Here is a 16,113-nt window from a genome sequence, read left to right as displayed (position 1 = left end):
GAAGCTCTGGCATTGATCACCGCAGGACATGCCAAATATTTCACTAAAACAAAATATTGCACTCAATACTTTCCTGTTGATAAGCAGGTCTTTCCCTGAGAGAGATCCCTGTTCTTCGGTGCGTTTTGTTCCTTAGGTCATGGCTAGTCAGAAATGGAAAAGGCCTTTCACTTAATGGACTCATTTATTCCTATTAGTCCAAGTGGTCCCAATAGACTATTTTCCCCTGCCCAACCTTGGTCTAACTGCCTTGGCGCAGAAAGAGCTCACACTTCTACCATTCTAACAAAACACAGAAGATCTTTATAAGATATACATATATATATTCAATATCCAGATTTATTTGTGTTTTTTTTTGTTTTTGTTTTTTTTTTTTCAATCTGTTTGACTCCTCTTTAGAAAAGGCTTGCATCCTTGGGAGGAGGATTTAAGCACACTAAAATCTAGCAGGATGTGTGGCTTTCCTGTTGGGTTTTCTTTCAGGTATCCCCATGAGCTGCAAGATTGTTGGATATGCATAAGGTTTACGAGCTGTAGACTATTGGCAAGCAACAGATGTTGACTAGACATGAGCTTGGAACCAGAGAAGTTGAAGGAATGAGCTCCAGAAAGTCAAAAAATGTTGAACAATTGTCTGTAAAAGAAGTTTTAATAAGAATATTAATCGTGATATAGAGAAAAAAAAATAAGTAAAATAATATAATAAAAATATTTCATGACAGAAACACAAAGCCAGTATTTTTTCCGCAAAATTGACAGACAAGGAGGACAATTACTGATATCTTTAGCAGTTTAAAGGGTCTGAAGAAGGTTAACAGATGGCCAGCCTGGTAGGGGTAAATCTTTCCCAAGCTTCAGATATTAAGTTGCAAGGAATTGAGGGTGTTATTTTACCTGCAAGTGGGAACCTCAGCATGGACATGAGTCCTGTGCCAGCAAAATGCTGCTCTAGGGTAGAAATCTCCTATTATCCAGTCTCTGACATAAGATTTACAGTATGTTGTATCATTGCAAACAGTTGTTGCTTGTCCTTGGTCAGACTAAATCTAACTTTCAGTCTATTTTGAAATATGGTTCAATCTGATATTGTTGTATCGTAGAGGTAATAGGTTTTTTTCCTTCTATTTTCACTTATGTTTTTGATTCCTTTTCTTTTGACATCTCTTTTTGGCCTAGTTTTGGATAAAAGCCTGAATTTATAAGGCATAAAATTGATATTCCCAGAACTTACTGAGAAGTCTGCAAAAATCTATTATTATTATCATTACTATCTCATGCATAACATCCTGTGCATGAATTTCCTACAGGATCTTTAGATAAAGTGAAGGTTTTTTACATGACTGTACAGTGCATTATATGGGGTTGCTCCATGATTTTGTCTCTTAGACAGACCCAAAAGATCTAGTGAGAGTTACAGAATTTTGGGTCTGCTCCAAATTCACCCGAGTGAAGGAAAAAGTCTCAGTCTGCCTGCATTGCTCTGAAGGGTTGGCTCTGGACCAGTGTTGTGGTGTGCTCCACCTTATCTTCCACCCATCCTTCTGCCTCCTGGACGCTCAAAGGACTGCTGGCAGGAGATTTCCAGGTGGTTTGCTGCACATGGGCATACAGGGCCTGGCTTTACCAAAAAGGAAAAAAAACAAAAAACTGATATAGCAGGTAGGCAGGTGCAATCTTGAAGGTAAGTGGGGGTCTTCCTCACCTGAAAGAATAGAAATGCTCCCCTTGGCTTCCCCATCTCAATTCATTGAGTCCTTACTTACATTTTTTAAGTGGTGGGGGGGATTAGGAGATAAACACATCACACCAGATTCCTTCCAGATTTGAAGTCCAGTTATTTTAGGCTAAGAAGCCCGTTTATTTCATAGGCATATACTTGTTGTTGCTAGGAATAAAGGGAAAATATCCTCTAAAAGGAGAGGAATGTTTTCCAGATGATTACAGACAAGAGAATCTGAACAGTGAGCGGCTTTTTTTGGGTAGAGAAAAATCACTATACTGGAAGAAAAGGAAGAAAACTGCACATGCATTTTACATGAAGAGGTTATTTGAGAACACGACAGCTATAATGAGCGAGAGATCATCTTGCTTGTGGCTGTACAGAGTGGAGGTCAGACAGCTCTGAATTAGCAGAGTCATTAATATTCTACTACAACATAAGGCTGGAAGGGACCTTCTAGGTCATCAAGCCAACCATGTCATATAATCCCTTTTGCAAAGAGCTGATGACATTGGAGGCTAAGCAGTAGAGAAAGTGCTTGTGGAGATACAAAATATTGGTCACTGACCAAGCAGTTAGCAGAAAGTGAAGGTGAAGATTTTGTTAGGGGAATTAGGTACCTGACCAAGATGTCTTAGAAACTGCTGGTATTTCTAAAGTAATTTCTGTCTTTCTTGCTGTATTTGGGAGAGAGAGACCTGACTCCCTACTAAACTTCTTGCATTGCCTATCTTGATAAAAAGAGGATAAATGTTGTGTTCCTCCATGGACCAGTGCAAGCTGATGGATGCAGAGCAGAGAAGGACTGATCCTGCCTGCTCTTTGGTGCCCTCAGCTCTTCCTAAAAGTGGCGGTGCTCGACACCCTGGAGATCATTCCCTTTGGGGTTGTCTTGAGCTGTGAAGGACACATAACCTTGACTACTTCTGAAACACGGACACAGGAGAGTGTTATGGTGCAGCAAGAGCAGAGAATCGAGGTGTCAGGTTTTCTTCCTGGGAATCCCACTTGATTCATGTCTCAGCTTTGCCTGAGCAGAATTTTAATTGCTCTCTCCCTTTGTTCTCATCCATGTAACGTGCTAAGATAATTACATTTTTATGTCTCACAGGGATGTTGTGAGGTTTCTCTAACATTTATCAAGTGTTTGAAGAAGATCTTATGAAGGTAGAGTGTAAGTACCAGAAATTGCTAACAGTCTTGATGAAGATCCTTCCTTCGAGCAGCATAGGCAAATTCAAGCTGGAACCATGGCAAACATTTTTAACAGCAAAATTAATTAAATGCTACAGCAGCTTCCCAAGGGAAGTGGTACATTTTCCATTGCTCAAAATCTGAAGTCAGAGCTGCCTGTCTTTATGAAAGGCAGGCTTTAGCTTAACTATAAGATATTTGGTTTGATGGTAGTTGTGGTGATCCTGTGGCATTATAAACGTGCCCCCCTGCTCCGTTTCTGAATGTTTTCATCTGGGAAGCAGGGAATCCCCTGTAGACTTTGCTGCCATTGGCAGATTCCCCAGGTCTCCTCCCCAGTGTGTTGTTCTTACCTCTTCAACTAATTTTCCATCCACCTTGTAACAACAGCTCCTAAGTACCGTCATCATCTTATTTGGGGTCATAACGGTAATTCTAAAAGCCACTGTGCTGTCAGTTCTTTCATAGTCTTAGACGGCAAACAGCTATCAGTACTTTTATTTGTTTTTGTTTGTTTGTTTATTTTTTTTCTCTTCCACCTCTTTTCAGTAGGGATTGTGTGTTGAAATAATCCTATCTCATGTCAGGGACCATCCAAGTGACTCCCTTGTCTATTATGATCAGTGTTAGAAATAAAAGCAGAGCCCAAGTATCTGAAGTACCTGTGAAGGGGTTTTGCCACTCTATCTACCTTCACCCTCTTTTCCCTCATTTCACGTGCTGTTATGCTAACAGTTCAGAATTCTTTTTTTCTATTTATACATAGGCTCACAACACCAGGTAAAAGAATATTTTGGGAAATGGGGCTCTCCAGTTCTCTCTGATCTCTGCCTGGCTGCATAGTCCTTCATATATTTATCAGGTTGGAAAGGACACAGTCAAAAGTTTTTCGCTTTCACCTTCCACATACTCTCAGCATCCCTGTGATACCTGCATGGGACTTTAGACAAAGTTTTATCTCAGATTTATCACTTTGTGGGCAGCAGGATGGATCTAGGTTTGGGAAGACCGCATCTGGTGATGCATAGTATCCAACTGTGCCTTATGTGCCAAGTGTTTCACTCCTATCTGGATGTAATATAAAATGTGGAAGAATGCAGTGGATCTGTTGACAAAAGTTCTTTGGTCCCATAAACCACACTTGCCACATCTACTGCATGTATGAGAGGTTGCCAAAATCTACACGTGGTGCTCTCTTCCTCTCTATTAAAGAGTTTGAACTACCTTGCTGTGCCCCAAAGCAAAAAATGCTTTGTTATCTAAAACACCCAAAATGCTGCTCAAAGTCCAAACATGATTTTCTGCTTATGACAAATTTCCAAAGGCAAGTTACACCTATAAACTCTGCAGTCACGAGCAGGGTTTGAATAACAAACTGGTGGTTAGAGTTTGCTAATATGATGGATGAAGCTAAATTTTAGGAAAGAACACATTTTGCAAACAACCACCAAGCTATTCCTACTACTGTTCTAAAGGGGTTTATAACAGGAACTCTGATGAAAAAGAGTTGAGAGGTGACCTTTGTGCTAGAAGGTGGGGAAAAGAAAAGCATTTCATTGAAAAGATCATATTTGAAAAAATCATTTGATAGTGATGACACAGTAACTGCTACTGTAAATACAATTTTCTCTATTTTTAAAGAGCCATTTGGTTTCCAGACACACAATTCAACATTGTGCTAACTGGCAGCTTTGGTGTTTAAAAATGGATTGTGTCGAGACAATATAATACCCAGAGGCAAATGTGCTGGTAGGAAAGAGCTGTACAGGTTTATATTAGAGTGACTGTCAGGAGGCAGGATAAGGGCAATCTTAGGTCTTGCCAATACACTAAGTTGGAGTTTGCAAAAGTTGTCTTCCATCTTGTGGCTATATGGACTTTCAAAAATACTGGAGGTTGAAGGATAGACGCTTGTGTCTGTATTTTTGTTATGTTCAGGCAAGTCTTGTAGGTGCTGAGCATTTTGGTTATTATTATTATTTTTATTATTATTATTTTATTAGCATTCTGGTTATTATTATTATTTTATCATTATTGTTTTCATTATTTAATAATTTATTATATTATTATATAAAATATGACATTATATTATTATATCATATTATACAAAATATATAATATGATATATATAATGATGATAATATATAAAATATGTTTATATAAAAATAATATGATTTTTTTTTTTTTGCCTGTAAAAGTTTCCTGAAGTATACCAAATAAAGGTGTTTTAAAGATGCTTCAGGGCTCTACTGTCTTCTCCCAGAACCTCCACTAGCAAAAGATAATTCTTCATTTTAAAAAACCTTTTTTTTTTTGTCATGTGGTGCCAGATCTGTACATGGCTGTCGGTGTTAAAGTGCCTCTTGGACACCCTAATAGGTGATAGGTACTTGTATGCGTCTGACTCCCATGTTTTTAAAAACTGAAGTCATATTTCTCTTGTTCATGTATTGGTTGAGTTTCAAAACACCTCTAAGTGAAGGGAGATCCTTGCTGTTGGCCATGGAAGAGAATAGAAGACCCCCCAAGGCTTCTCTACAAAGAAACATTTAAAAGCCAGAAGGGAATGTGATGATCTGCCATCTGTGTGGAGAAAACCAGAGAGCTTCATTCAACAGTTTCTGAAAAAATCCTTTAACTCAGGCTGAGCAGGAGAATTAGATCCAGTCTCAGTTTAATATTTCCCAGAGACAGGGAAGCTGCTGCTCCTTCTACAATTAGTTACCACAGTTTAGAGTACACATACACACTTGGACTTTGATTTTCTTATTTGTGCTCCATATTGTTCACTAATATCAGGTTTCATCCATGGAAGGGTTAGGTAAAGATCTTAGGTGGCAGATGTTGGCTTTCGGCTGACCTGGTTCTTCATATCACCTAGACAAAGGTTTTTATTTTTCCACTGCCAGTAGGGATGCTGGAAATACCCAAGCTATCTCTTTTCTTTGTCTATAGGCTTTTCTATTAGAAACAAAGCCACCTTCATCCCTTCTCTCCTTGGGCTGCCTCCAGCCATCTGCAGTCACTCTCTGCATCATAGACACTATTCCTTCCCTTGGGCAGCAAAAAGTGAGTTTTGTTCATTTTTTGGTGATATTTTTTACCTTCAAAAATTAATGTCAAAGGAGGAAAGGGAAAGGGACCACCTGCCTCACCTTTCTGATAACCAGGACACGTTGAGCTGACTGTTTCATGGTCTGTGAGCCAGTGAAGAAAGATTTTTCAGTGCTTTCTGGAGTAAAGATGTGTTGCACAGTCATCTGCAGTCTCTGCAGAAGATATTCAGTGGCTTAGATGATCTTTACCAGACAGTTGTGCTGGACTCTACCTCCAGTTTTTCCTCTTTAAAGTAGCCTGTCCACTCACTTATTTCTGGATTTTTCGTATTCTGATCATCTCAAGTTTTTTTCTGACTGTTCTTTGTGACTGGCTTCCAGCTACCTGTTTTCTTCCAACTCCTTCCTCTATGTTTTTGCCCCTCAAAAGAGCAAAACAGATGACGCCAGGTGTGTGACTATTCATTTTGCTTTGAGACCAGTCCCCATCACAATATGCAGTAGGACATGCCATTTCCACATGGCTTTGCTGTCATTCAGGGCAAAGGACATCTAATCTCCATCCATTATAGCAAAAAGAAGATTGTGCAGAATGCAGACTTGATGCTGGGAGACGGGAACCTTGTTAATTAAAATGTCAGTGACTCAAATCCCCTTAAGGTGAGAGAGCTGCATTTTCTTTTATTACCATTGCTGATAATGATACAGTCAGCTCGTACCTTGTAGAGGCAGAATGTATTTCATTTATCCTGACTAGGCCTGCCCACTTTGCATGCTTTCTCTGGGAAACATATAAAACTTTTCAGAAAATATCAGGATGTAATGCTAGAAACAGAAAAGAAAGGGAAAATAAGTCTGTTGTTTTGGTTTTCTGTCCTGCTAGGATTCTCCGTCATTCTCCAAATCCTAAACAGGTGGAAGGTAACATTGGGGGAAGAAACAGCCTAGAAGGAAATGGAAGTGAAGCCAGGCAGAAAGAGAGGTGAAATTAGGAAAATGCTAAGATAACTAAAGACTTAAGTCACCTTTTTTAAACCCATCCTGGGGAAGCTATGACTTGAATGGTCTGCTGAAAAAAACTCACCCCTTTATCTCCTCTTGCATAACCAGAGTTATTCACTGCCCTGCTTCCACCCTATTACCTGCAATGACTTTTGTAAACCTGTTCCCCCTTCCTCCCGCCTCCTTTATAGAGGGTGGAGGAAAGGGCTGTAAAAAGAGGACTTTAAAAACTGTCGTGGAAGGGTTTAAAAACTGTAGCAAAACTGCACCCCACTTCATTAGGCACTTTACAAATGCATAGGGGCATCTCAATGACTTGTTTAGAGCAACAGGACCTCACTGAAATGGTACTGATGGGATATTTTGCCTCTGCTTTGCTGAAGTCGTGCCATGGACAACGTGTTCACAGCTCCTTTAGGGTAGAAAGTGTTCAGAGCGTTCTCCCTCCAGCTTGATCGCACAACCAGGAGGCAACACTGCTTTCACAGCTCCCTAAGCACCTGCGAGATCCCAGCCTAGCAGTAAGCATGTGCTCCAAAAGCCGCAGTGAGTGCAAGCTCAGCTTCGAGGTAATGGGCCTTTTCAGGCCTTGAGATGCACAATATTTCTGTCAGGACAGCATCTCTGAGTCAGGCTCGAGAGATTCTGACTCCACCTGGGAGTAGTTCCCATAAAGGCCAGCCAAGTCATTAACAGGCTATGACTAATTGCCTGCTGTAAGATGGGCGTGAAGCAACTTCCCTTTGAGATGGAGCTCGGCTTGAGCCCCGTTGCCGGTTCCTCATTTATCCAGGATTTATCTGCTGTCTTGATGCTGTCACTCCTGACAATTTGGGTCAGAGGATGGACGGGGAGAAAATCTGTTTTAAAGTCTCGCCTTTCCATGACCTACTCAATGGTGAGCCAGGTGGAGCAGGAGTGCCAGGTGAAGCAGAGAGCAGCGGCAGCCTTTACACACGCCTGCCGTTGCATCCCTGCACGTGCAAGGATCCCATTAACATCGGCTCGGCGTTGCTAGGAGATGCCATTGTCTTGGGCTGTGCCAAACCGTGACTCAGCCGCTTGGAGAAGTGCCTTTTGCTCCCGTGCAAGAGGAGGCAGCAGCTCTGGGCTGGAGGGATGAATCTGAGGAGCTGCGAGCGCCCTGCAAGGAAGGGATGCTCGAGCCTGAGATGGGTCCCGGGGCTGTGCTGAGGAGCAAGAGGGAATTTTTACGAGATAACCCTCCCTGTTTTATAATTATCTAAATGCATTTTAACATTGGCACAGCACAGAGCCATGAGGATAACCCATTAAGTCCTGTACAGACCAGCTCATGTTTTAGGAGCATCTCAGACATGTTAGCACAGCTTACCCAAGCACAAATAGACCAAATCTAAGGCTAAACTATTCTTGGGTACTTTCTTGTTATGTGTTGTGCAATGGATGCAGTGGATGTATATTACACTGAAATTTAGTGGGATTTTTGTTATTATTAACTCTGTTTATTTAAGGGGAAAAGGATCTATTCAATATTTAGTGTATTTTCTAGTGACTAGCTCTGTAAGGCTGCGACTTTGTAAAGCAAAGGAGGAGAGAAGGTAATATTGTCAAAACCCTCAAAATCTGAGATCTCATATGACTATTTACTCAGATTTAAAAAAAAAAAAAAAAAAAAAGCAGATATCTGATTATCCTAATCTTAGACTCTGCTATTAACCCCTTCTGTGCTAAACATGTACAGTGTCACTCCTTCTGTTGAGTGACTGAGGCTTCAAGAAACTACTGCAGTTTGAACAAACAATAATAAGCAATGATTATTTCACTGACAGGGAGAACAGACTCTGGAAGGGAAGAGAATTAACATGAACTGATTTTTGCTCTCACACAAGTGCGTTTCTGACAGCAGGGCTCTCGTACACTGCCCAACAAGGAGCAGAAGCAGCAATCTGTGACTGCTCTGACCGATATCGCTAACCAGCATGGCATCCCAAATAGCTCTGCTTCCTTTTTTTTTGTAATGAATGTGGTCTTGAAAAAAAAAATGCATTCACCAAGGAACAAATAATTGAATAAGTGAAAATAACTAATAAATGTGCTGAAATCCTGATCTCTCATTAGGGAAAAATACAAATTGTATCGGATCATTACCTGAAGCTGACTACTCGCTAATTTCCACCTTGGGACTCACTTTTCAGTGTGGACAGACAAAACACAGGAAAATGAACACTTGGGCAGTGTTTTCTGGGCTGAAGTGGGTGGATAAAATGAGCTGTTGCTACAAATCTTGTCTTCTCGGTCTCCTCTGGTTCTTATTCACAGCTTGGCCTTAAATGCAGGGCATCAACAGGTTGGTCCAAACATGTCTTGAGATCTTCCTGATAACAGAAAGTGGTTCCATTTGTTTATATTTTTTATTATTTTATTTTTCTTTTCTTTTCTTTTTTATTTTTATGTTTATTTATTTTTATTTTTATTTTTATTTTTATTTTTATTTTTATTTTTATTTTTATATTTTTATTTTTATTTTTATTTTTATTTTTATTTTTTTAGTGAATGTGATAATAGGAGGAATCCTGTCTTTGTGACAGAATAACAGAGCCTAATTTTGCTGCTTCTGCATCACAGCTTGCTCTAGAAGAGATGCATATTCCCCGCAGCAGTGGAGCAACCTCTGTAGAAAGCTGCTGGTGTTTTTGGACTGCTGCCTCATCTCCCTGCTGGAGGGTTTCTCTCCTGGCCTTTAATTTCTTCCTCTCGATGTGGGTTAGTTTCTGATGGATAGGGCTGCCGTGTGTAGGGATCTGCTTTTCCTGCTGCATTGATGGCTGACAGTATTTAGGGTTTGGGATACTGATGGGTGACATTATTTAGGTTTTAGGATACCTGTGAAATATTTTGTTTGGGAGGCTGTCAGATTAGCATTAACTGTCAGACAAATGACAGAGGTCTTTCCATAATGATCCTGACAGCATTCCTCCGGGATCTCCATTTACATGACACCAACATTAACACGAAGCAATTAAATCCTTGTGTATGTGATACACTCAGCTGCACTGCCTGCACCAACAGAAGAAAATCAGACCTTTAGGCTAACTGAATTGAACAGAGATGTGAAGACGAGCTAGGTCCAAGAACAACCTTCTCTAAAGAGGAACTAGAGGCCAGAGCATCACAATAGCTCTGACTTCTACAAATAGCTGCTTTATACCTGATACTTTCCTTTTCTGCCCGAGACCTCCTTAAGGGGTGAAATGTCTTATGTGTCTGTCGCGGGGCTTTGTTCGGGATGAATCCTCCTCCCTCCCCAGCCTCCCCGAATGACTCAATAATTACTTTAACTGATTCAACGTTCCCCCTCAACCTCCAACCGCCCCCCTCGCCACCATTCAACTTCAACACAAGACCACACTGTTTCTCGGTTTCCAATGCGCCCAGAGCTATTCAAGCCACTTGTTCCTCTCTGAATGGAGCTGACAGAGCTGCTTTTGTACAGAGGCAATTTTGGATTTAATTGGAGGCTTTCTGGGGGCAGGGCTGGGGTGGAGGGGGGAGGGAATGGGGTCACTAGGTCAGTGTTTTGGAAGGATCACCTCAAAGGAGAGTCCGAGGAGAAAAACGAGCGTGGGTTAGATGTTTGGGAAGAGGTTTTGTGTCTGTGTGTGTACACAAGGGAAAAGCTCCCCATTTTCCAGAAACGATTACGATGCCTACTTGGCGTCAGGAAACAAATCAGGTCAGGTCCAGGGCAAAGAGGCTTTAACAGCCATTTTGAATCTATAATGACAGATCCCTGGGTCCTCTCTGCAAGGATCACAGAATAATTCAAGCTGTGGTGAAGGAGGTCTGATGTCGGAAAGGTCACTTGCTGCAGTCCGTCCCCTCGGGTCAGCCATTCATCATGCACATTAAAGGAGCTTCACTAAACTCCCTTCTCCAGTTCTGCATCCCGCCCTGGAGATAAGTTCAGCCTCAGCCCTGTCCATACCACTTATGGGGCATGGCTCAGACCAGCACTCTGAATGCACAGCAAGAGGGAAAGACTTTTTTTTTTTTTTTTTTTTTTTCTGTTGAGGAACACGATAAGTCATGTCATGCTTTGAACCAGCATAGTGTCATTATGCTGGGAGACCACAGGTCATAATCCACATGAAAACTGGGTATCAGTGGGTAATGTAAAAACAGTGTGACCCTCCTGCTTCACTGCTGTATTTGGGCCTCCTCATTTTCACATTTGACTGCAAAATATAAGGTAAACTGGAAAGCTTTGGATTAATTTTGCTGCAGAAAACATATAATCTTGGTAGAGTTAGATGACAGAACATCAGAAAACAGAGATTCAATAAAGATGCTAAAAAATATTATATATATATATATATATATATATATATATATTTTACTCAAAAGACAAATGTGCATGGCAGGAGATACACTAGGTAAGACTATTTTGAGTAGTTTAAAAAGTTCCCCCTGCTGGTGGTCCCTGCTAATCCGCCCCTTCCCACATCACCTGGAGGTCACCTCCCCTCAACAGAGGGGTTAACAGTCCTGCTCCCTGCTTCTCCTTTGTCTGGAAGCCATTGGAGTGATGGCTCTCAATTTGCTGACCTAGCTGACTTCATTTTTAAAGCAAATGGAAGCTCCACGAGAGGAGGTTGCCCTGTATCAGCAGCAGGACCATCTCCTCTTAAATTCCTCCATTTGAATGACAAGTGTGGAGCTGACAGTGCCCTTGTACTGCCCTGAGACAGACACCTGCTGTGAGCATGTCTTGGGGGGGGTGATACATAATTTAGGACTAAAGCAGCAATTGTGCTATTATCCTGAGGATGCACTTTAAAACCTGACATCCCCAGCCAGCTGCTCTGGGGAGGAGCAGACGGATGCTACCCAAGTGGGTTGACCACAAGTGTCTGTTTTTTTTGTGGGGAAGCAGGGGAATAGCCTCAGCTGAGTGAGCAGAGGTGGTGAGAAGCTGTTTAGTCAAGCTTGTTGCACCCCTGAGAATTACATTTCCACCCAGCATCACATCTTTTCTCTGTTTCTTTCACTTATGAGCCTCGGGCTGCATGTCCCTCTGGGATGCCTCCGATGCCATCTCACATCATCCCTACAGGCCCCAGATCTCAGCATCCTCTGGGGGAGCGGGGAGAGGTGTTTAAAGATGTTGGAGACCTGTAGAGCTACATTTTAGATCTGCAGCCTGCTAGACCTGTCTCTGGCAGCGTTACTCAAATTGAAGTAACACGGAGCTCAAGCAGCCTTTGCTCTTTTCCCCTTACCTGCTCAAAAGCAGACAAGGCTGACATTTATAAAGCATTAGCAAGCCTGAGTATAGCATTAGATCTGCTGTCAGATCCATATAAGCGATTGTATTCCTCTCCACGCAAGCTACACAGGCTCAAACTGCTTGTCATTTGGGATGGTAGCAGGTAAGGATCTCTGACCTTCCCATGCAAGGTTGGGAAGAGACAAAACACATCTTCTGGCCCCTCTCAGGTTTGGGGAAAATACCTGGGGCAGTCTCTTCTTGGTATATTTATGTTTCTTTGCCCAGGGAGGGCAAAGTTATTGTCCAAGCCCAGGATGCTGCAGTGTTTTAAGAACCACTCTGTGATGCTGGTTGCAAGAAAATAAGAGTGAGCTGTGTCAGGCAGTGTTATCTTGGTATAGCTCTGCAGAGCTCCATGGAGCTCTGATTCCTCACATTGCTGGCAGCAGGAAGGACTTGCTGCACCGGGGACATGGGTTTGGATGTGAGCCATCACAGCAAGGCTGCCACGTGCTGCTTTAGGCTGATGGTGATGGAAGTTAATAGCCAGGTACCAGCCACACCGAAGGTAATGAGTGAAGAATTAAACATGCCTGATCAAGGCTAGGCACAGCAGGGGAGAGCACAGAAGCCTGCTCTCCTCCATTCCTGGACCCAGACAGCAGAGCAAACCTGAGCATAGTGGAGCTGGCTGGAGAGGCAGGCCACATACATCAGCACAGCACTGCAGTGGAGGGTTTTCAGCACAACTCCTGCCAAGCAGCATCCCATGATACAGGCCACTTCTGCTGATTTCAGCTTTGGCATGACAAGAGGAATACAGTGCTTCCCATCAACTTATGGGTCAAGCAGCACTGGACTCAGTTACTGGGATGGTAGGGCATGGATACACACAGCAAGCAGTCTGCCCATGCTCAGGGTGCCACCATCTGGGTTATCTGCATCACAAAAATCAGTGAATTTTGCTTCCCAGACAGGCAATTCTCATCCTCAGTGGCTTTGGATGGAGAGCAAGGGACAGTCGAACATTTTTTCTCTAAATACCTTCTTGTCTAAGACTGCTTCAAAAACAAATAAGAGTTTGCTAGGTATCTGTAGGCAGCCAAGAGAAACAGTGCTGATCCCAAACCCTTATTAGATAATGAACCTCCTGAAGTGGTTATGTTTAAAGAGAAACAATTCTTCCATTGATAAATCCACACAACACCTGGATTTTCAAGGGTAGAATGTTATCACCAGTATATATATATCTCTACCTAGACTATAGACCATCATAGCAAGTATAATTAACAGGCTTTTAGCACTTTGAAGGTGTTTTCTGATATATATATGTACCTCCTAAATATGAGTTCTAGTATACCAAAGCATGACCCCAGCATTTCAGCTATTGTTCTTTTACTCTGATGCCAAGATCTAATGTCCAGGCGTAAGTGTGAACAATCACCACAGCTACAATTGCTATTCCCCAGCACTGCTCCATCAGTATTTAATCTGCTGCTTTATAGAGCACCGTAGGGGATCCCCAGAAAGGAAAGCAGCTGCAGCCAAGTTCTGCTCCAAAAAGTATTTCCGATTGAAATGCCTATTAATCCAGGCAATGGGCATTAAATGACGTAATAGTAATGCTGGAGGGCTGCTATGCCCTTCTACCCAAGGCAGGATTTTATTTTTTTTTTATTATTATTGTTTGTAATGCCTACGATAGTTGTTGTGTCGCTGTGAAAGAGGGCCCTACAGGAGTCTGAGAAATGTGTTCCAGGATTTTTTTTTTCCCCACTTAAGTGGCAGCTGTTAGCTTTTCTATTTTTTCTTAAGCCAAGATAATGTATTTAATTTCTTAGATTGTTGCAGTAATTGGTTAGGTATACACAGATGACAGTCAACAGAATGTATTCTCAGTGCAAAAAGAGCCTGGAGCTGTGTGCCTGTCTTCCCAGCCACTTCCATTCAGTTTAACTCTTTGAGCCTGCAAAGACAGAGATGTCCTGCAAAGAAGGGCTTGCAAGATCTGCTGGGAAAATGGTTGGCTTAGCAGAAAGCTGCTGCTCACTTTTCAGGATTCCTGAAAAATTGAGATTACCTTGAAAAACTTGTTCCATGTCCCTGTGCCCGAAGCCCTAGTATGGGACGTGGATTAAATAACTTTGCCCTCTCTCATGGAGAGATGGTGAACTTTCTTGTTTGAGTTGCAAGAGCTCCTTCAGAGCAGAGATGGAGAGGTAAGAGGTATTCATTCTTCTGAGGAAAAACAGCAAATGAATCTTACAGGTCAGAGAAAGACAAGTCTTGCTTGCTTATCTTGACTCCATCTCATAATGCTGATCCTGTCATGAGCATAGTCCACTGCAGTGGAGATTAGATAAGGTTAGTGTGACTACAGCCAGAAGTGTGAAAATAAGAGCTGCTCTGAGAAATCCTCCATCATTTTCTAAACTTTATCATCGATATGTCCCTCTATATTGGATATAGTTCTGGATGCCCCATCCCTGGAGGTGTTCAAGACCAGGCTGGATGGGGTTTTGAGCAACCTGGTCTAGTGGGAGGTGTCCTTGACCTTGGCAGAGAGTTTGAATTAGATGATCTTGAATGTTCCTTCCAACCCAAACCATTCTATGATTCTATAATATTCAGTTTTACTTCTTGCACCTTCTACTTTCCAACAGATGAAACTTGAGATGAGATGTCTGGTATTTCTCACAATTAAAAGATCTAGAATACCATCCGGTATGTGATAGCCTGATTTTTTCTTCTCTTTTCTCTGATGACAAAGTCAAGAAGCTAAGTAGGTGAGTTGGGATGATATCTATGTAAACCCTTAGAATTTTATTGCTCAAGTCAAAATATTGAGAGAGAAGTTACTGATGCCACATCCCATGTACAAGACCAGCATGAATGGGACTTCGAGCAACTTGGTCTAGTTGGAGGTGTCCCTGTCCATGGCAGGGGGGATAAAACTAGATGAGATTCTGAAGATCCCTTCCAACTCAAACTATTCTATGATTCTATGATATCAGAAAGCAGTTTACATCTCCATATGTTGTCAGGGTCTGAACTTTTAAAACTCACTCCCTCATCTTGGTAAGAGGCAGCACTAAGCCATAATATTGGGCTCTAGTCTTGGAAAAAATGGATTTCTGACTCTACTCCCTTCAACGCATCCCACCCATTGAATGCTGTGATGCTATTAAAGTTGGGTCAACAGTTTAATGTGATTGTTTTTTGGAAACAATAAATAAATAAATAAATAAAAAGAAAGGAAGGAAAAGAAAAGTGCATTTGACTCATTGCTCCTTCCATAGTCCAGATCATATTAGGCCTGCAAGGTTATTTTTGACTCTATATAATGGACACTTTATTCAGGAGATGGATTCAGTACTTTTGTAAAATATGAAGAAAAATAGATGGCAATAAATTGCCAGGGAGCTGAAGTAATAAAGTATCTCATTGGACTACCTGGTCTGCAACTTGTTTTTCTCTGCTCAGGCTGGAAATAGGCAGTCTTGCCTCTTCTTCTTCTCTACACTCCCTTCACTTTCTTTTTAGACATGTTGATTCTTCTGCCTTCAGAAAGAAATTGCTGTTCCCTGAATTTGTTTTTATTTGTTTGCCTTTTGTGATGGCATCACCTGACAATCTCCTTTCATCACCTGCCAACTTCTTTTATAAACTTACTCCTTAATCACTGCTCAGGCTTCTGATCAGCTTTTGCATAACCATTGCTTGGCTCCCAGTCCATCTGAAACCCACTGGCTCTAATAACAACACAGCATGACGGGAATATTTTTTTATAACAGTGTTTCCGATCCTTTGTTTTAAATGAACGTAATGCAAAGAAGCATGTCCCCTCCCCACCTAGGTGATGGAATTGACATTGAAATTGTCCTAGAGAG

General features: G+C 41.7%; 1 protein-coding gene across 2 annotated transcripts in view; it reads left to right on the top strand.

Moving 5' to 3' along the window:
* Positions 1-16,113, top strand: part of ADGRB1 (adhesion G protein-coupled receptor B1) — a 255,147-nt gene that overhangs the window by 29,239 nt on the left and 209,795 nt on the right. The window lies entirely within an intron of this gene.

This window comes from Anas platyrhynchos, chromosome 2 (assembly GCF_047663525.1).
Source record: "Anas platyrhynchos isolate ZD024472 breed Pekin duck chromosome 2, IASCAAS_PekinDuck_T2T, whole genome shotgun sequence".
In the NCBI taxonomy this organism is placed as follows: Eukaryota; Metazoa; Chordata; class Aves; order Anseriformes; family Anatidae; genus Anas; species Anas platyrhynchos.
Note: the sequence above shows the minus strand (reverse complement) of the source record. Positions and strands in the feature narration are given on the sequence as shown.